Raw genomic sequence first — 21,728 nt, 5'->3', positions numbered from 1 at the left:
ATTATAACTCCTCAATAAAATAGCATCTTAGGAACAAAGTCCTATGACACACAATAGAAAGTCTCCTCATGAAAGTTTTCACTTTCCAGTCACTTGTCATCAAGATGAACCAAGAATTTCATGTTCGTTTGTATTGATTAGACTCGTCAGGTTCACACCTGTATTCAGCCTGTTCTCTTTACTCTCACCCCCAACCCTGTCTTTATTACCTCCCTCACACATCACCCCAAAGTTCCCATTCTCACATTCATGTCTTTTGCTATGTTCTGGTTTTTGACCCACTGAGTTTTCACCAGGACCATCTCGTGACCTTGGTCTTCAGACTGGAACATGGTTCACCACTTCATATTTAACTGAGGACAATGGCTGTCCCTTACCCAGAAACCATCATTAGCCAATAATTTAGCAGGAAGTGAGAGGAAACCAAGAGTCTCTTCCTGATCCATGATTGGCTGTTGACAAACTCAGGATTATGCAGGTCTGGTGTCAATGTTGTACCAGTGAGCACATCTTGCTTGGTAGGCTAGCATTATAGTTTGTAAGGTTGAACTTATCTTCCCGAGAAGCCTAAATGGAACCCTCTGGCACTATGGAAGCTAGCTAATAATCTTCCAGGTCAGGTCCAGCTTAATTTCTCTATATGCCAAAATCAACAATTTAGCATCTTAGGCATGGGATCTTATCAAATAATTCTGGTGAGCAAATCAAGAGGACTATCAAAAGCCTATTTTTTTATGTAGTACTTCTGTAGTCTCCCAGAGCAACATAGAACTCATAATGAAGTATTCCAAACCTAGTACTAGGTTTTGGTAAATGAAGTCTGCGGGGACTACATTATACAGCCCTTCAAGATAATTTTTAAACATATTTTAATTGTCTTATAAAGTGGTATATTTGGATTTTTTCATTGATCCAATGTCAATCATTGATCACTCAGTATTGAAAATGCGATGCATATAAACAATGGAATTGTATTCAGCTTCGAAAAAATAAAATTTGTAGGTAAAATTAATTCTGCTTGAAAAGGTTATGATGATTGAGGTAGCCCAGACTTGAAGAGATAAATATTGCATGTTGTCTCTCATTACAGATCCTGACTTTGAATTTTGAGATTTGCTTGTTTAACTTCAAGTACCTATAGAAGATAGGAAGCTAAAAGGATGCTGCTATGAGCAGCTACCCTTAGGGGGATGTAGGGAGTGGAGACAGGTAGAACATTGGTGAGATAAAGAAAGAGACAGGAGATACTTGGGCTGGGAAGAATAAGTAGGATAGGGATGAAGATACAGGAGCAGAAAGAGAGGGTTAAACAAAAATGAAGGGTAAATGAAAAATAAAAGCCTACTATATAAGCCATTGAGGAAATATAAGCTTAAAAATAAAGTTTCATTTTAAACGTTGCTATAAAACACTACATGTTGAGAAGCAGTTATTAGATAAGGAATTACAGTAATACAGAAATATTTAATAATGCATTTAATAAATTAAAATAGAGTAAAAGAAATAGGCAAATGGTATATACAGTCAAGTCTTAGAAAGGCAACTCTAATATGCTAATAGGTATTTCATAAAATGCAGACAGAAAATAACAGTCAGAAAATGCAAGTAAAGGTAAAAGTACAATATCCTCTGTAGACCCAAGCACACAATAATTTAGAAGGAGGGCTGAATCTATTGTAGGAAGGTGAAGGGTGCTCTCATAAAATAGTGTAAGGAACATACCATTGACTTTATATCTGGCAGCAGCTATTAAAATTTAATACATCCTCTTTCTCTTGCAAGGTCATTTCCAGGAATATTTCCTTTAGGGCAGACAGCAATAAGCAGTAAAGGTACTCAATGAAGCTTTGTTTACACTGAAAAAAAATAAAGTGTGGAATAAACAAAGTATCCACCAATATGGAGATTAACTGAGCAAAAGTCATCCCATGCATTAGATCCTATGCAGCCAATCAGAAGGAATTGTTGCCTATACTGATTATCTAAGGAGAATTTACATTATACTGTGTGTAATAAAATACAAAAATTTTAATAATTGCCAAAGATGTTCTGAAGATTCAAGCATTCGCATATAAACTTACATGAACAAACAGGCAGATTTCACACTGCTAGTGTGAGCATGGAGAAACACATGGAATAAAGGTGTGACCCTAAGTCGGTAGAGAGAGCAGACAAGGCTGCAAGAGAGAATAATATATGTGGCAATGGAAAGATGTGGGAGAAGGAAATAAAAAGCAAACAACATTAAGACGTGCTTTGTCATAATGCCATTTTATGTGTTTATGTTCTTAAAAATAGAAATGTTTAGTTATCTAAATCACTTGTCTCCTTTGAGAATTGGGTGAAAATTAAGCACTTAATTCCTATAAAAATCTGCGTTTACCCATAGATACAAAATAAAGAGTCTACAGTTAAAAGAGTGAGAGAAATTAAGCACCATGTAGGCACATGGGACAGGAAATATGAAAGCACCAAACTGACTCCTCCCAGTTGCGTGTCTGAGGAGATCAGGTAGCACCACTTTGGCCAAATTTGATTGCTGGAATTAATACAGTCCAGTGTGTGTGTGTGTGTGTGTGTGTGTGTGTGTGTGTGTGTGTGTGTGTGTGTGTGTGATCACAGAGCAGCTGGTCCCACATGATGCCTTGCCCACGTACATCTCTCTCACACCACTCCTATGCAAATCCATCTTGGTCTTTCTTTATGGAAGGATTTCCAGTCCAGCCTCCATTTTTATACAGGAGAAGTTTTAAATTTCTAGGGAAATCACTCTACCGAACTAAATTGAATTAATCCATCCCTTTTGGCAAATTAACCGCAGAACCTCCGCTTTGGGTTTCCTCTTTCAATTATGTATTCCTCTTTGTCTATGTCAAGATATGATCCCTTGGGCAAGGAGTACCAAAAAACCAGTAAACCAGCCCAAGCCATTTTCCATGAAAATGTCTCAGTAGAGATGGGAGTCTGGCTAACAGGTTTTGTGATGCAGAGGCTAACGTTCTAAGTGGAACTAGATTTTTGAATCTGGCTTGGTCTTTTTCAAATGCCCAAGTCTTCCAGCTATAACACTGAAGTGCATTTTAAAGGGACAAAGCTGTTAGAAAAGCTAACTTAAGAGAGCTATGTAATAAGAACTGCTTTAACTCCCAGCTTGCCAGAGGCATCAGGTACAATGTGAAGTGCCAGGTTAGGTGAATGTGATTTCTGCTTGCTTATTCAGTCCTGAGGCCACCCTTGATGAAAAGTTGCTAAGTTACTGGGGACTTGGTAATGGGACTGTTATAGGCAAGTCACTAAATGAGTTCAAGGAACTCATTCATCTTATTGATTGTGCTTGCAATCTAGAGAGAAATGCACTTACTTTGAGCACAATACAAACAAACTCCTATAGCACCTTTGACACAAACCTGTCCCAAGGTGCTTTTCAATAAAGTACAATACTAAACCATACAAGTGTAAGGCCAGAGACAATGGACCAGCTTAAACAGATAAAATTAAAGTTTGAGAGCTAGAGAGATGAGTCAGTCAAAGTAATGCTTGTTATACAAGTTCATATTCTTTTTTTTTTTTCTCTTTTCTTTTTTTCGGAGCTGGGGACCGAACCCAGGGCCTTGCGCTTGCTAGGCAAGCGCTCTACCACTGAGCTAAATCCCCAACCCCACAAGTTCATATTCTTAACACCCATCGTACACACTAGGTGTGGTGACACAGGGCTATAATTCCAGTGCTATGAAGATGGAGACTGGTAGAGCCCTTAGAAATTGCTGGCTAGCCTGTCGAGCTCAATCCGTAAGATCCAGGTTCAGTGAGAGATGCTGGCTCAAAAGCAAAGGTGGAGAACTGTAAGGAAGACACACCTATCTGTCTCTAGTCTCCATGAACACAACACACAAGCACATATTTGTACAAACATGTGCACACACATATTCAACACACACATTAAACATTTATATCTGGGTTACATAAGACTTTAAAGTTAGCATTTTGCTTTCATGTATAAATCATATTCAAGTGTGGGGGGGTCCATGAGCCCATGGTCAGTTTCTACAAGTTTTCAATATTCATCAGCATAAATACTACACTGGATATTCCCAGAAATACACTCCAGATATTTATGGTTGAACGTTAAAGTCTGCACTTTATGAAAAGGTATGGTTGGGCATGAGAGAGAGCGTATTCAACATTCAAATGTATCCACATAGAGAAGCATAAAATAATAAAACTGATATGTCAGAAGTTGAAATTCTAAGAAATAACAAAATAAAATCTATACTTTATGATAGTATCTCCTGTCTTCAAAGCATGGAATCCCAGAACAAATTTCTGTGGAACCATTCATTTGGGCTCTGAGTAATTTGATTTCACTCACTTTCTTGATTCTCTTACATGACTGCCATTCATCTTCTCTTTCCTTCTATGAACCCTGCCTAGTCAGGCATGACCCAGGTGATGGTTTTCACATCTCCATAGTTTCCTATAGATTTGCGATGGCAAAACCAGGATCCAATGTTTTCTTTTACTCTCCACTACTGAATGCATGCAGGAAAGCATTCAGAAAGTAGCTATTTCCTGACATTAACACTCAGTATATTGCAACATTCCTTAAGGCATACTCCCCATAGTTCTCCAAATGAGTATTGATGTAAGATATGCATCTTACATTTCAATGCCCTTATTCCCAACTGTATTTGATTCTTCTCAGAAACTTGAAGGTTTTCTATCTCAGGCTGACTGACAATCCCTCAAGAACCAAATAAATTACATCTTTGCCTAGGAGCATTTCATATTGTGCTATATGCACACAGCTAATATGAAGAACATGAGTTGATGTACATTTTGTAGGGCTCCCCCTGTACCTGGAATGACTTAGTAGTATTACTTGCTATGCTGTAATTCTACAACTTATCAAGGAACCTGCTGTGCTGATCTATTAACTCCGACACCTGGAGTTATTGCTTGAAATATGCCATGAGCATTAATTTGTCAATGTTTAAAAAGAACCTTGAACTTTCGAGCATATGAGTGTGTTTCTAATAATGTAAGGGTTTGCTGTGAGGATCAGCATCCAGGATAAACACATGATAGAGTGATCTTATTTGCATTCAGATATTTGGGGTAATAAAAGAAGCACAGTCATGCATGACTTAAGAGAGGTCGATTTCTTCTGATCACTGTGTCTTTAAGTGATTCTGCAGGTGTACAAACATCACAGAGTATACTAACACAGGCCTAGATGGCTTAGGTCTGTCTACTGATGGGCTTCCTTGACGCAATCAAGAGATGCAAGTAAAGGCAATAGGTATGCAGTGTTGTTGAGAATCCAAACCTACTCCATCTTGGGCCTGGCCTCTGTCTTAAAGGAAAAAAGGCCTGAAAATTGACCTCCAGCAAAACTGCAGCAATAACCACTTTCCAAGCAGGACCCCGTGGCTTGTTCTTGCCAGAATTACTCCCAAGCTACTTGCTAGCAACAGTTAGTCAAAGATGAGTCTGATTGGTTCAGGTGTACTTTCAGACCATTTGTGACTGTATACGGTCTTGCTTCAGAGTCCCCACCTGTCAGCTTATAGTCATTCTATTAGATGCTTGTCAGACCGGACACCCCCTCCTTTACCCCCTCACTTGCTCTTATTCTCCTATCAACCCTTTCCTGCTGAGGGTTCGAGGCTGCTCTACTTTCCCTTCCCGTCCTCCTTTGTCAGGGTTTGGCTGGAGGAGACCAATAGAGAGACCCTCATGCTATTACATACTTGGCGGTCTTTTGGGGTTCATGAACACTTCCTGGCACAACATTGCAAGCTAACACAGCCCTCTTTTTTCTTATAAATGGAATTCATGTTATACATTAAAATTATAGTAAAAAATGTATAAACCAATAACACCATGTTTTATTTTTATTGTCAAATACTGTTATTATTCATAATATTGTTGATGTGTATATATATAAATATATATCTATATCCATATCTATATACCTATCCAAATATATATAGATAGGTATATAGATATATAGATATATATCTACAGGTAGAAAACATGTTTGTGTCAATATTACCAGAAACTCAAATCAATGGCTATTTGAGTATGACAGCATTACCACTGTTGGCTAGCATGACTTTTTCAACTCCACACATTCTTCTGGAATCACTAGAGCATTAAGGACCAAAATGTCATATGAATGGATAGGAAGATAACAATTATTCAGGTATGATGGCTCACAAATGCAAAGGCAGCACTAAGAGAGCTAATGCAGGAGAATTATAACTTCAAAGCAAGTCTGGGCTGCTAGATGGGTTCAGGCCAGTCTGAGCCCTGCACAGTCAGACCTATCTCAGAAACTAAACAAACGCTGTATCTGAGACTGTTCCCTGTGCTGACCATAGGTCATCAATCTGTGATCAAGTAACTGTTTGGCCACCTGACTGATTCCAGAATCTGACCGGCATGAGAAAACCCTCTTGGAAGCCACCTCAGTTCCCGTTGAAAAAGTGAAGCTCCTAATATTTGCAAGTAGCATATATGTTTTAGTTTTCTAATACCATATAACAATTTACTACAGTTAGTGGTGTTGTAGAAATTTTTAATCCCAATCTGAGCGGTCTACCCCCGCTTTGGTCACTCAGTTCCTGGATAAAAGACCCAGAATTTCATTATTTACAATAAGGCTTAAAGAGCACAAGAGCTGAGCAATTATCTACCCTCTATGCTATTACAATCTACTTTCCTATCGATATTCCTGAGTTATTACCTAGTATGTTTCATTTGGGCTGCTCTTAACTCCAATTGGCCAGCCCTTAGGGCCAGGTTTTCTTGACTCCTAACCTCTCCCTTCCTCCTTACCTTCTTCTCCTCATTGTGGTTTTCCTTCAACCCCCTAGGCCCAGGTACCCTAAAAATCACCAATGTCTTTTCTTCCCAGCAACTGGCTATTGGCATATTTATTTACCAATCAGAAAAAAACATGTGGCAAGTTCATATAGAGTCACTTGGGTCTACATGCAGACTCTCTCATCTCTAGGGCAACCAGGTGTAGGGGGCCTACACTTAACATTCAATACACAGCAAAAGACCAAACCTCAACAGGTGACTTAACACAGGACAAATGGATTCCTTCACAGTTTCTGTAGGTCAGAAGTCTGAACATGTAGCAGCTAGATTTTCCACTCCTGATACTATCCTCAAAAATGTTTGACTTTGGGCAAATTATTGGTGCTTATCTTTTCCTACCTCTCTTCTAATTACAGGATTTCTTTCTTGTAGCTGTTGAGTGGACAACTATGGAAGGTCCCACTCTTCTGGAAACTGTCAGCCGAAGATGTCCTTAAATCCTATAACCTACTAACCTACTTGGAGTTCCTTGACCCATGAACCACTGTGTGTGCGCAATTCACTCAAATGTCCCCTTTCTTTCAGGATAACTGAAACTCATTGTCCTGATATCCTTCCTGTAATCAGACAAAGAAAATATTCATCTACTCATTGTCCTGATACACTTCCTGTGATCAAAGAAAACATTCATCCACTACAAGGGTTATGCAATTAATTCAAATCCGCCCAGATAACCCCCTTGTTCTAAAATCAACACATCTGAAACTTTACATTTGCAAGCTCACTTTAAAGCCATAGCTAGAATTGTTTCATTGAGCAACTACAGAAATGCTTCTGGAAACCAGAACCCTGGAGGTCTAATTGCCAATTAATCAGTACATGTAAAATAAGAGTAAATAGAACATGAACTGCAATGGAGGGAAACTGTCCCTTTAGCCCCTTCAGGTAACAAATTTTAATAGAAGACATAAACACATAATATCCTTGAAACTTGCTGTAAATTATGAAGTGAGATTCGAAGGGGCTGGTCATGATGCTTGGGTACAAAAACGAAGAGTTTGAGACTGATAGATGACTGCCCTTTGTGGCAAGCGTGTCCACACAAAGTGAAAGACATCACCTGCACTCCACCTTCAGACGCTTACGGGGAAGCCATAGGTCTTAGGACCACATGACTCAGGCCTAAGGTGTTCTGGATTGATTCTAAAGCTATGTGTTAATTTGGCTCCTGAAATCACGTGGGAACCCACACATCTGTACTGAGTCTCTGCCCCCTGATTGATTCTGATTGGGAAATAAAGTTGCTGGCAGTCAATGGCTGGGAAGGAAGACAGAGGCGGGACTTTTAGAATTCCCACAAGAGAAGGAGAAAGGAAATACTGTTATTCTCCGGAAGCGGGAAGATCAGGCAGAAGACCTACAGAAGACAGAGTAACAAAGCAGGCCAAGGAAGGATGCCCATCGGGGTCCCGGGCAGCAAAGATAAAATACAGGTTTAGTACGTATGAACTCGGGAATATTGGAGGGGAGTGGCCCAGCGACTGAGCTGATTGGGGCATATTTAAAAAATAAGACTGTGCATGTGCATCTTTTTTTTCTTTGTTTCTCCCTTCATGTTTTTTAATTGGATACTTTATCTACATTGCAAATGTTATCCCCCTTCCAGATTTCCCCTCCGGAAACCCCTATCCCATCCCCCCACCTCTGCCTCCATGACGGTGCCCCACCCACCCATTCTCTCCTGCCAACCTGCCCTGGCATTCTGTGTCGTTCATTTGAGAACTCCAGAGAGCAGGTGGCAAGAAAGTGTTCCACTGCAGCTGGGAAGTATAGAGTGGATTCCCACATTACTGCTGCTTCACTAAGGATCCACCATTCACATGCAATCAGGGCAACTCGGATCCCTGAACTCGCCTTTTAAAAATTGCTAGATAGTTCTTGCTCCCCAGTCACCAACACTGCTTTCCTTGCCCTCTCGACTGAAAGATTCCTTTCTTGACTTTTCACACAGTTGGGAATTCTTTCCGTTTCGAAGGTAAGCTCGACCAAATCTACAGCATGCTCACTTTGACAACTCAAGTCATATCTTATCCTGTTACTTCAAATGATAGGTCCCTTTCTTTTTTTTTTTAAATTTAGAGAATACTTTATTAGTTTTTGTAATCAAACCCACGTAGATAAGACCTTACATATTTAATACAGTGTGTTACCCCTGTACAAATGGAAAAAACTTAAGTTCAACATTTCTAGACCAATATGGCTGTTAATTTCTGTACAGTGCCAACTCAACACAGTAAACGGGGATACTTTTTTCCAAAGTTGACAGCACAGGTAAAGTTTCAAAAAATTCAAATTATATATCTGTATATATATATATTTATATTTATATAAAAAGACCAATAATAGCAGTGTGTTATGCATCAACAGCACCAACAGCTTTTCCAGGTTCTGCAGTCATCTGAACAAAACTGTAGAGACATCCAGCACACTCCATTAAAAAAAAAAAGTAAAAAAACAAAACCCAAGAAAACAGCACAGTTCTGTTACTCTTGTGGTACCTGGCACCATTTTTTTTTAAATTAGCTTCTCAATCATCATCTGGAAAGAAAACATTCTGAGCAACATCATTAAAAACAGCTCTGATAAAGCACGGTCACTACTACGTATCATAAAGCAAGTACAAGCTATTTTACATCCACAGAGGTATGATACAGTACTGTCCTACATCTATAATACTAGAGGATACAATTTAAAAGGCATTATTTGAGACTTGATTCTACTTTTCCAGCAGAGGGCCCAAAGGATGGTGTGACACAGCTTTGTAAAGAAACATACTCTAGACAGGATTTCCTTTCACTAGTGGCACAGTTCTAAGGATTCATTCTCTCCATGAATGTCAGCTAAAACTGTTATTAAAAAAATGAAATATCCCTAGAACAAAACCGTATAACCACCAGATTCACATGAAGATGACCTAGTGGAGACAAGCTGGACCTCACCTTACCAACAAGCTATCAAATCTGTTATGTTTAAACAGTGAGACCTCCAAGGAAGGAGATGCCAAGTAGTGCTTCAAAGCTTCGGACCACAATCAAACACAGCATCCTTTTCAACAGAAGCAGAAGCTCATCTGAATATGCTCAAGGATGCTGACATCAACATTTAATCATCTCCTCACTCATCCAGGAAGAAGGGGAGATCAGTTACTACTGTACTTTATTGTGTTCAACCAAATCACCATGTTACAAAAATAGCAAGCTGCCATAATAAAAAATAAGGCTCCTCTATCCAGCACCAGATAGCATGATTTTACTTTCAAGCCTAGAAATTGCACACTTGTATATAAACCAACTGAAGATGAGGATTGAGAGTTCATCTTGGTGGATTTTTCCTTTGATGAATATGAAGTGTCCTTCCTTATCTTTTTTGATGACTTTTAATTGAAAATTGATTTTATTAGATATTAGAATGGCTACTCCAGCTTGCTTCTTCTGACCATTTGCTTGGAAAGTTGTTTTCCAGCCTTTCACTCTGAGGTAGTGTCTGTCTTTGTCTCTGAGGTGTGTTTCCTGTAGGCAGCAGAATGCAGGGTCCTCGTTGCTTATCCAGTTTGTTAATCTATGTCTTTTTATTGGGCAGTTGAGGCCATTGATGTTGAGAGATATTAAGGAATAGTGATTATTGCTTCCTGTTATATTCATATTTGGATGTGAGGTTATGTTTGTGTGCTTTTCTTCTCTTTGTTTTGTTGCCAAGATGATTAGTTTCTTGCTTCTTCTAGGGTATAGCTTGCCTCCTTATGTTGGGCTTTACCCTTTATTATCCTTTGTAGTGCTAGATTTGTAGAAAGATATTGTGTAAATTTGGTTTTGTCATGGAATATCTTGGTTTCTCCATCTATGTTAATTGAGAGTTTTGCAGGATACAGTAACCTGGGCTGGCATTTGTGTTCTCTTAGGGTCTGTATGACATCTGTCCAGGATCTTCTGGCCTTCATAGTTTCTGGCGAAAAGTCTGGTGTGATTCTGATAGGTCTGCCTTTATATGTTACTTGACCTTTTTCCCTTACTGCTTTTAATATTCTTTCTTTATTTTGTGCATTTGGTGTTTTGACTATTATGTGACGGGAGGTGTTTCTTTTCTGGTCCAATCTATTTGGAGTTCTGTAGGCTTCTTGTATACCTATGGGTATCTCTTTTTTTAGGTTAGGGAAGTTTTCTTCTATGATTTTGTTGAAGATATTTACTGGTCCTTTGAGCTGGGAGTCTTCACTCTCTTCTATACCTATTATCCTTAGGTTTGATCTTCTCATTGAGTCCTGGATTTCCTGTATGTTTTGGACCAGTAGCTTTTTCTGCTTTACATTATCTTTGACAGTTGAGTCAATGATTTCTATGGAATCTTCTGCTCCTGAGATTCTCTCTTCCATCTCTTGTATTCTGTTGGTAAAGCTTGTATCTACAGCTCCTTGTCTTTTCTTTTGATTTTCTATGTCCAGGGTTGTTTCCATGTGTTCTTTCTTGATTGCTTCTATTTCCATTTTTAATTCCTTCAACTGTTTGATTGTGTTTTCCTGGAATTCTTTCAGGGATTTTTGCGATTCCTCTCTGTAGGCTTCTACTTGTTCTCTAAGGGAGTTCTTTATGTCTTTCTTGAAGTCCTCCAGCATCATGATCAAATATGATTTTGAAACTAGATCTTGCTTTTCTGGTGTGTTTGGACATTCCATGTTTGTTTTGGTGGGAGAATTGGGCTCCGATGGTGCCATGTAGTCTTGGTTTCTGTTGCTTGGGTTCCTGCGCTTGCCTCTCGCCATCAGATTATCTCTAGTGTTACTTTGTTCTGCTATTTCTGACTGTGGCTAGACTGTCCTATAAGCCTGTGTGTCAGGAGTGCTGTAGACCTGTTTTCCTGTTTTCTTTCAGCCAGTTATAGGGACAGAGTGTTCTGCTTTCGGGCGTGTAGTTTTTCCTCTCTACAGGTCTTCAGCTGTTCCTGTGGGCCTGTGTCTTGAGTTCACCAGGCAGGTTTCTTGCAGGGGAAAAGTTTGTCCTACCTGTGGTTCCAAGGCTCAAGTTTGCTCGTGGGGTACTGCCTAAGTCCTCTCCGCTGTGGCAGCAACCGGGAAGATCTGCGCCGCTCTTGCCAGGAGCCTCCGTGCACCAGGGTTCCAGATGGCATTTGGTGTTTTCCTCTGGCGTCCGAGATGTATGTACAGAGAGCAGTCTCTTCTGGTTTCCCAGGCGTGTCTGCCTCTCTGAAGGTTTAGCTCTCCCTCCCACGGGATTTGGGTGCAGAGAACTGTTTATCCGGTCTGTTTCCTTCAGGTTCCAGCAGTGTCTCAGGCGCAGGGGTCCTGCCGCTCCCGGGCCCTCCCCTACGGGAACCCAGAGGCCTTATACAGTTGCCTCTTGGGCCAGGGATGTGGGCAGGGGTGGGCATTGTTGTTGGTCTCCTCCGCTCTGCAGGAGTGCCCACCTGATCAGGCGGTGAGGTCTCTCTCCCACGGGGTTTGGGAGCAGAGAGCTGCTGCTGATAGGTCCCTTTCTTATCCTGAAAATCTTCTTATATTACTCTATCTGTGCCAGAAGAAACATCACCTTGATAATTTACTTTCCTACTTGCCTGGTACTTTGACAGTGCTCACGTAATATTGTAGAAGATCTGAATGCAGAAAGGAATGATTCACAGGTCTCCTCAGCAGGAGCCATGTCTGCCTTCCCTTATTATCTCTGGTCGTGTGACTTGGTAACCATCTGTGTTGACGTATTTCCTGTGAATCTGTCAAAATCCATAGCCCTGACTTGGATGTGTAGCAACATTTAAACAATACTTATAAACTGTTTGTCAACTAGTACTGAAGTTTAACTGTCCAGGAGGTTGAGGAATTTTCTAAGAAGCAAGGATATACTGATAAATAGAGCAGAGAGACATAAATATAGTGGCATCATGTGTAGACATGGGTTTTGACAAAAGACAGGCTTTGAACGAAATCTCAGCTTCACAATTCAACTCACTGGTTGTGTATACTTAAAAAGGATGAAGAACATCTTTAAGGCTGAATACCCTCCTTTATAAAAAGGACACTTAAAAAGATGTCCTCAATGCATGCATGTGTGAAACGGGTTATTAAAAATGACAGATTTCATGATGTGAACATGTTGACCTTCTCCAGTGCAGATAACAGGGACTTCTGCAACACTTGAAGAGTTCCTAAGGAAATTTATAAGAATCATCTACACAACTAAGGGACTTTTCTGCAAGATGATAGACAGAAAAGAATGTCATAAGAGGAAGAGATTTTTAAAAAGAGGAAGAGATTATCAGTGACATTATGTCTTTGGGGAGAGCTAGCATTGAAACACCAGGGCCCTAGCATTCCTTTCAAGAATTTTTCTATCTCCTCATGGCCTCAATCAAAGTGAATGCTATCTGGCTTCAAGGCAGTCAACAGAGAGCTTGCTCTGTGCTCCTGCCAGTCTGACAGTGACTGGAGATAGTTCTAGCCAGGGCATTTTAGGTTAAAGAATGGCTGATGGTTAATGACAGAGAAAGAGAGTTTCTGGGCGGCTAAGTCATTGATCACACAACAAGCACGAACATTCCATTTTAGCCTTCCTCTGCTATACCAGGTGAAAGGCCAGTTAACTAACTGAGAAAAAACAGAAGGGACAAGGGAAAGAGAGGAAGGGCAGATCCTTCAGGTTCTCTCCTTCCCCAGGCATGCTTCCAGTCACCATCATTTCTCCTTCAGGAAAAAAAGCTTTACTGCAAGTCAAGTTCAAATTTCTTGGAATCAGTGGCAACTACATGACAGGACAGGAAGAAGTAAAAAGCTAAGCAAGCAGTAAAGCATCACACATTGTAGTAGCAGGCAGTTTGCCGAGGCAAATGTACTCATTGTCTTAATAATTAATGTGAAAAGGAGAGGTTATCCATGGATAAAAGTGCCTGCTATATAAGCATGAGGACTTCAGAGATCAGCATCCCTGATTTAAAAAGAAAAAAGAAAGGAAGGGAGGGAGGGAAGGAAGGAAGGAAGGAAGGAAGGAAGGAAGGAAGGAAGGAAGAAAGGCAAATAGATAGACATTGTTGACCCTGTATTTGTAACTCTGGTGTTGCAAAGGTGTTAGGGAGACTGGAGGGTTATTAAAGGCTGCTTGCTCACAGACTAGCCCAGCTTTACAGAAGGACTATCTTCAAGGAGTGAATGATAAACAGGACACCTGATGTTTGTTTCCACTCTTCTGAGTACACACAGATTCTCCCTGATTCTCTCTGCATTCTATCTCTTTCTCAATGACTGTCTCTATATCACATATACATAATAAATAAATAAATAAATAAATAAATAAATAAATAAATAAATAAATAAATAAATAAATAATGTGAGTTTAGTTATTCTCAACATGAAAATGCATGTCCAGTTAGCCTCCAAAAATAATTTAACAGAGATTGGAATTTTAATGAAAGACATTTTTGCATTATCTAGAATCATCAAAAATTCTACAGAGAACTATTTATTTGCCAACAGATTGCTCCCAGAAGATAAGTTGGTCCCATTCTATAGACAGTGAGGAGACAGATGACAAAGAAACACATTTAAGTCGAGGTTTAAGAGTTAGAAACTTTGAAAAGTGTAGTTTCTAAGGTACAACACGGAAAGATTGGTTGTACAGCAGCAATTCTCGACCTGTGGATCATGACCCATTTAAGGGTTGAGCAACCATTTCCCCAGGGTCACATATCAGATATCCCACATATCAGATATTTATATTAAGATTCATAACAGAAGAAAAAATTACAGTTGTGAAGTAGCAACAAAATAATTTTATAGTTGGGGGTCAGCACAACATAAGGAACTGCATTAAAGGGTTGCATCACTGGGAAGCTCGAGAGCCACTATTGTAGAGAATAAAGAAAAGGAAATAGAGGCAGTGACTATTGACTTCTGGAGAAGCAATCTAAAGAGGACACCATTCCGGTTGTTTTGGCTTTGGGGTGTTTGTTTTCTTTGGTTTTCTCAATTTCATACAACCTAGAGTATCTGGAAAGAAGGAACTTCTATTAATAAAATGCCTCGACCAGACTGTCCTGTAGACAAGTTTATAGGGTATTTTCTTGGTTGTTTACTGGTATGGAGAGTCCATCATCCTGCACCAAACGAAGATAGGGCTACTCCTGGGCAGGTCATTCTGGAAAGTGTAAGAATGACAGAAAGAGTCAGCCACTGCTCACTCCTCCATGACCTCTGCTTCAGTTCCTGCCTTGCTTTCCCACAATGATGGGCTTTAGTTTATAAGCTTAAAAATACCTTTTCCTCCCCAAGTTGCTTTCAGTCATGATGTTTATCACAGCCACAGAAAGCAAACTAGGAATCTCACAAATGTCACCTGAGGCAGGTTGTGGTTTGAGGTCAGAAAGGCCTCCCATCCCTAATGAACAAGGGGAAGAAACCTCTCTTCACTACGGTGAAAGATTTTTCAATGCTGAGGAAAGGAGTAGAAAGATGTTTGCCCTTTTACAAAAATGAGAGAACACTTAATTTCTATGACAGCTGCTATTTATTTAATTCCAGCCCATTCAAGGCTTATTAGTAAGCATCTCTACCTGGTATCTCACAGCAGTATGGTGACAAAGGTATCACAATGCCGATTTTAAAGATATAAAAACTGAAGCTTACAAGGTTAAGTTATTGTCACAAAGCCAACCAACTTTAGTGGGCTCTAAAATTACTACTCTTCTCTCTATTCAATTCCAATCTTTTATATATTTTTGAAAGAAGCAGACAGGTAAAATGTATATCGAAGGGGGGAAAACATGCTGAGAATGAAAGGAGGGAAATTTAGTAACTTCCTAACCAAATGATTTTCTATTTTTCCTATAAAGAAGCCAAAGTAATTTTCTCAGCACAGAGAAAGAACACCGCAATTGAAAACTAACAAGGAGTGTAGGTGGGGCAATCACTGGGGAAGGTACTTCGGAAAAGCTGTGAAATATGCAGTTAAAACTGAAACGTCTTCTCTTTGACAGAAAATTACAATGGGGGCTGGAGAGAAAACTTAGTTGGAAAAGTGCTTGCCTCCCAAACATGGGGACTGGAGTTCCATCTCCAGAAACCTTGTTTAATAACTCATTGCATGATGGAATGAGCTTAGAACCCCAGTGCCTGGGGCAAAAGACAGGATATCTCAAGGACTCACTGGTCAGCTAGCCTACTAGCCTATTTGGCAAACGTCCAGTCAATCAGAGCTCCTGTCTCAAAGCAAAGGTAAACAGAACCTGAAGAGTTCTGTTTACCTGAATTAACCTCTGACCTTCCCATGAATGCATAGATGTGTATAGTCATGTACCTACCTGTACATATATAGAGGGGGCCACTTTCACATATTCTGACACACACACACACACTGAACAGACACACGGATTACATAAGAACTCCTCTGCAATCTCTCTCATTTTGGTAACAGGATATTTTTTGATACATTTCAATGACTTTTTTTTTTAATTTCATTTCAGCGACTTGACAATCAAAGATTTCATTTTTCTTTTTCAAAATTCTTGGGTTTGAACCAGAGCCTCAAATATGCTCCAGCCTAGTTTGTCCCTCGGCCCTATTCAGCTTCAGATTATGAACCTAATAATTACAACAGGTGACATAGGAGCCAGAGTCACTGCGAGTGCTCTGGATGAGGAATCAAGCTGTGCTGCTTTCTTGTCCAAAGAACTAACTCATTCCTTCAAGTTTCTATAAGATTGTTCTGTAAGGAAAGACACACATGGTATGCACTCACTGATAAGTGGCTATTAGCCCAAATGCTTGAATTACCCTAGATGCCTAGAACAAATGAAACTCAAGACGGATGATCAAAATGTGAATGCTTCACTCCTTCTTTAAAAGGGGAACAAGAATACCCTTGGCAGGGAATAGAGAGGCAAAGATTAAAACAGAGACTGAAGGAACACCTTCAGAGCCTGCCCCACATGTGGCCCATACATATACAGCCACCCAATTAGACAAGATGGATGAAGCAAAGAAGTTCAGACCTACAGGAGCCGGATGTAGATCGCTCCTGAGAGACACAGCCAGAATACAGCAAATACAGAGGCTAATGCCAGCAGCAAACCACTGAACTGAGAATAGGACCCCCGTTGAAGGAATCAGAGAAAGAACTGGAAGAGCTTGAAGGGGCTCGAGACCCCATATGTACAACAATACCAAGCAACCAGAGCTTCCAGGTACTAAGCCACTACCTAAAGACTATACATGGACTGACCTTGGACTCTGACCTCATAGGTAGCAATGAATATCCTAGTAAGAACACCAGTGGAAGGGGAAGCCCTGGGTCCTGCTAAGACTGAACCCCCAGTGAACTAGACTGTTGGGGGGAGGGTGGCAATGGGGGGAGGATGGGGAGGGGAATACCCATAAGGAAGGGGAGGGGGGAGGGGAATGTTTGCCCGGAAACTGGGAAAGGGAATAACACTCGAAATGTATATAAGAAATACTCAAGTTAATAAAAAAAAAAAAAGATTGTTCTGTAAGGATGGCTCCAAACATTGCTGTGTATTTTAAAAGAATAAATGGTGAATGAAGTGGGATTGTTATTAACCTTCTAGTCTTTTCATTAGCCTCATCTTCCTGACTGTAAGAGAAATGGGATGCTAATAAAATGCTTTCTTTGCATTTCTGCCGACCTAAAAGAAGAAGCCTTTACTTAAATTATAGCTCATTTCATTGCCACAGTGTTGTATATTAGAAATTGATTGTGCCATTTCTTCTGTAATGGCTTCATTAAACTTGGGGGTAGCTTTCCTTTTTTAAAAAAAATAAGAAATAATGGGTGTATGAAAGTGAAATCTTTATTTTTATTGAGTCTACAATTTCAAGTAAAGCATATTGACTATAATTATAGCACTAAATTGAATCTAGGGACAATTATTATTTTCTGAATAAAATGAGATTGCTTACAAGGTTTTTCTTAAAATCAAATGTCATCTATCATCAATTTTCCTAAAGTTTTCCCATGTGCACTTCTAAACAAATAGAAAGAGTACTGATCAAAAGTACAAGTTATTCCAAGTCCTCTGTTTTGTCTGTGTTTTTTTTTCCAAAGATGTGGGATCTTTTTGTTTGTTGATTGTTTATGTACATGATCTTATGTGAATATGTCTGTGCTCCAGAGCCCATGGAGGCTAGAAAAAAGCATCAGAGTACCTGTTACTGAAGTTAATGCTTCATCAGACTGACCTGTAAGCAAGTCTGTAGAGTATTTGTTGTGTCTTGATTGCTGACTGATATGGAAGGGCCCAACTCTCCTGCATCTAATGTGGAAAGTGCTACCCCTGGGCAAGGGATTCTGGGAAGTGTAGTGAGTCAAAGAGAGTTAAATGGAGACACCATCATTTCTGCTTTTTTCAAAATATTTCTTAACCTTTAATAAAGTTATTCAGCAAATAACATCACAAAATTGTTTACCTAAGCTGTTAAATAATTAACTTTAACAAATTCAAGAGACTTGTAGGAAGAATAAAGAACACAATTTGTAGAGGAAGACAGAAACTAAATGAAAAGATATTCACAGAATTCTTTGTGGTTTACTGTTATGAATAATTTTATATTTTTTCATCTTTAAATTTTTTTTAGTTAGTATTGAAAATAATCACTGCCCCTTGGTCACAGTTACTTCCAGCCTCTCTTCTTGTCTATGTCTTTCCTATCAGTTTCTCTCTTATCTTGCATCATTTTAATCTCTTTACAACTTAAGTGTAATACAAAATTAGCTGAACTTGTTCCTGCCTTTAGAATTCAAAATCTCTGAGAAACTTTGCATGTAAACGAAACCACAGGAAAAGAACCACATTAGCATTCTCGTCATAAAGTGTGCGGCCTGTTAGATCTGAGGTACCCAAGATCTTCCGTTGAAGGTTTTCAAGTAACACCAATATAGACTAGAGGTGCAGAGCCTTATCAAAACCCTTCCTGGGATAGGAACATTGGAGGGTTGGAGGAAATGGAGAACTCAAAGTAAGGCCAAGTTGCAGCATAATATTTCCCCTTATGAAATATTCTTCATTCTTTCCCCAAACAGCACTTAATATGTGCAAAAATTTGAGCCCTGTAGCACCCCCTTCATCTGGACCACTGGTCTTCCTTACTGAGGCACTTTTTCATAAACTGAAGCATATGCTTTCCTTTAGCCAATTATTACTTGAGACAAGAACGTTTGACTTCCATCATAGAGAGTGCAGAGCATAGACTAGAGGGAGACCACAGGTTCAAGCATGCTTTGCAGGCACCACTTAAAGATCAAGGGAGAAAGCACTGCTGTGTTAAGAATGTCCTTAAAACATTCAACAGATTCTGTCATATTGAGACAGACAGACAGACAGACAGACAGACAGACAGACAGACAAAGGGAGAGAGAGAAGGAAGAAGGGACAGAGAGAAATAAAAATATAGTTCATTATTCTTCACGCTCCTGTTCCAGAAGCAACAGAAACAGTTTCTAATCTTTGACAAAGAAGAGAGGAAACAAATATTTCTATTAGATTTCAACCCCAGTTCCTAAATCCCAGCCCTCCCTCTTCCTCCTTACATCTATGACTCTGAAATCAGACCAAACTTAAACATTCTTGTGCCCAAAGAGTAGGGTACACCATGCATACATGGATAATCATGAATGAAGGAACCAATCGATGAATGATGAGAGCAATTTGGGGAGAAAATGGAACGAACAAGCAAATTTTCAGTTCTGGGAAATTTCTGGGTCACCCAACTAACAACTTTAAAATAGAGAAGAGAAAAAAAAACCCCAAATCTCCTTTTCCCAGAAATAACAACTAAAACCACAGGAATCCAAAGGGCAGTCTTTGAAACACATCCATTGAAACTAAATCCTTAAATAGGCACCATCTTCCTCTGCTGTCCTAGTAAAGTAAACTAGCATTTAAGATTAAATACTTCATCAGAAGGAGTAGAACCTTGGTCTTGTGCCCCTCATTCCAATGGTTAACAGATCTGAGCACAATTTTGTTTGGAATGGAAGCTGAGAAGGGATTATTAATGCCTCCTGTAAAGCTTTTGTCTCTAAATGATGGGACTTTTCTTTTGGCACCAAGTAGACATTTACCCACAATGTACAGACACTGTGATTGTCTGGCATGAGATCCAGAGGATAATGGACTTAGAAATAAATTCTACTCACTTTTTCTGTCTTAGAGAAACATAGAAGTCTTATGTATCACATATGGATAATGTTCTTGGAAACAAGGAGAAAATATCTTGACTATTTGGCTCAGAAGATCTTTATATTTTTCAAATCGCTTCAAAGTTTATATTATAAATATGGATTCATCCTTCTAAAAAGTTCTGAGAGTTCTGTCGTATGCAAATGAAAGAAATGTGGACCTTCAGAATTGTATTTAAGAATCTGGAGATGTCTTCTGGATGTATGCATATAAGCCCCAGGAGGTACTCAACAATTTTAATATTCAAAAGCCTACAATATGTCTCTCTCTGTTGGCTGGAAAAACCAAGCTGTTTATTACTTTGCTGACAAAGCCCTTACAGGCCTATTCATAGAAATAATAAAAACCCAGACAAATTTAAAAGGTGGAAATTAAAGATATGCAGTAATTTCAGAAATAAATTCAAGAAGAGGAACTCCATTTGTGAGCTAAAAGATTCACATAGTGGTAAAAAAACAGTCAAATGGAGAAATTGCTATTCAAGTACATGGTCTGGCATGTAACATGCTTTTACCCAAGAGAATCCTGGTTTGTTTTTTTGTGGGTTTCATTTTGGTTGTTTTGTTTTTATTTGATTTGTTGTCATCGTTTAAATAGATAGAAGAAAGAAGAAAAGGAAGCAAAAGACACTATGAGGGTGGTAGTAGACAGGTAACTGCGAAAAGCATGGTAGAAGCTAGGAGGCTTATGCTAGAGGTAATTCAGTGGCTGACAGCACATACCCTTCTACTAGAGGACCAGAATTTGGATCTCAGTACCCACAATTAGATGGCTCACAAAAGCCTATAACTCTAGTTCCAAGGCATCTGATGTCCTGTGTGGCGGTTTAAATATACTTAGCCCATGGGAAGTAACATTATTAAAAGGTACGCATTGTTGGAGGAGATGTGACCATGTTAGAGAAAGTGTGTCACTGCATATGTGGGCTTTGAGTGCACCTGGTACTCAACTCTGCTCAGTGAGGAAGACACCCTTCTTCCTAGCTGCCTGCAGAATTGAATCTCTCCTGGTTGCGTTTGGGTCAAGATGTAGAACTCTCAGCTCCTCCAGTACTGTGTCTGCCTGCACACTGCCATACTTCCTACTATGTGATAATGTAATGAACCTCTGAAACTATGAGCTAGCTCCAATTAAATGTTTTCCTTTATAAGACTTACCTTGGTCAAGGTGTCACTTCACACCAAAGAAACTCTAAGAAACCCTTTTCTGGCCCTCTTGCCACCACCCCTCCCCACACACATACATACACAATGACTCTCATAGACTTGGGCTTTTAAGCAGTTGTTTTCCAGTTGGTGGCACTCTTTGGGGAGGTGTAGTTTACTGGAACATGTATGTCACTGAAGGTGGCTTTGGGAGTTTTTAATCTTCACCCATTTTTAATTCTCTCTGCTGGGCCTGAGGTTTAAAGATGAGACCTCTCAGCTTCCTGTTCCCACTACATTATGTCATGCCTCCTTGTCATAATGGGTTTTTATGCTGCCAGAACCTTAAGCCAAAATAAATGTTTTTATAGATTGCCTTGGTCGTGGTATTTAATAGCAGCATCAAAAAAATAACTAGGGGTTGGGGATTTAGCTCAGTGGTAGAGCGCTTGCTTAGCAAGCGCAAGACCCTGGGTTCAGTCCCCAGCTCCAAAAAAAAAAAAA

General features: G+C 39.6%; 1 long non-coding RNA gene across 2 annotated transcripts in view; it reads right to left on the bottom strand.

The window, feature by feature from the left end:
- LOC134482383 (uncharacterized) overlaps window positions 1–21,516 on the bottom strand; it is a 35,739-nt gene extending 14,223 nt beyond the window's left edge. Inside the window, exons 1-2 of one of the 2 annotated variants that reach the window (XR_010058397.1) lie at window positions 21,327–21,516; window positions 1,723–1,856 (exon numbers count right to left, since the gene is read on the bottom strand). This is a non-coding gene — a long non-coding RNA (uncharacterized LOC134482383). The remainder of the gene's footprint in view (window positions 1–1,722; window positions 1,857–21,326) is intronic. The other variant, XR_010058396.1, reaches the window with a different exon arrangement.
- Between the last annotated feature and the right edge of the window lie 212 nt (window positions 21,517–21,728).

The sequence above is a fragment of the Rattus norvegicus genome, chromosome 16, assembly GCF_036323735.1.
Source record: "Rattus norvegicus strain BN/NHsdMcwi chromosome 16, GRCr8, whole genome shotgun sequence".
NCBI lineage: Eukaryota > Metazoa > Chordata > Mammalia > Rodentia > Muridae > Rattus > Rattus norvegicus.
This window is presented reverse-complemented; position numbering and strand designations above follow the sequence as displayed.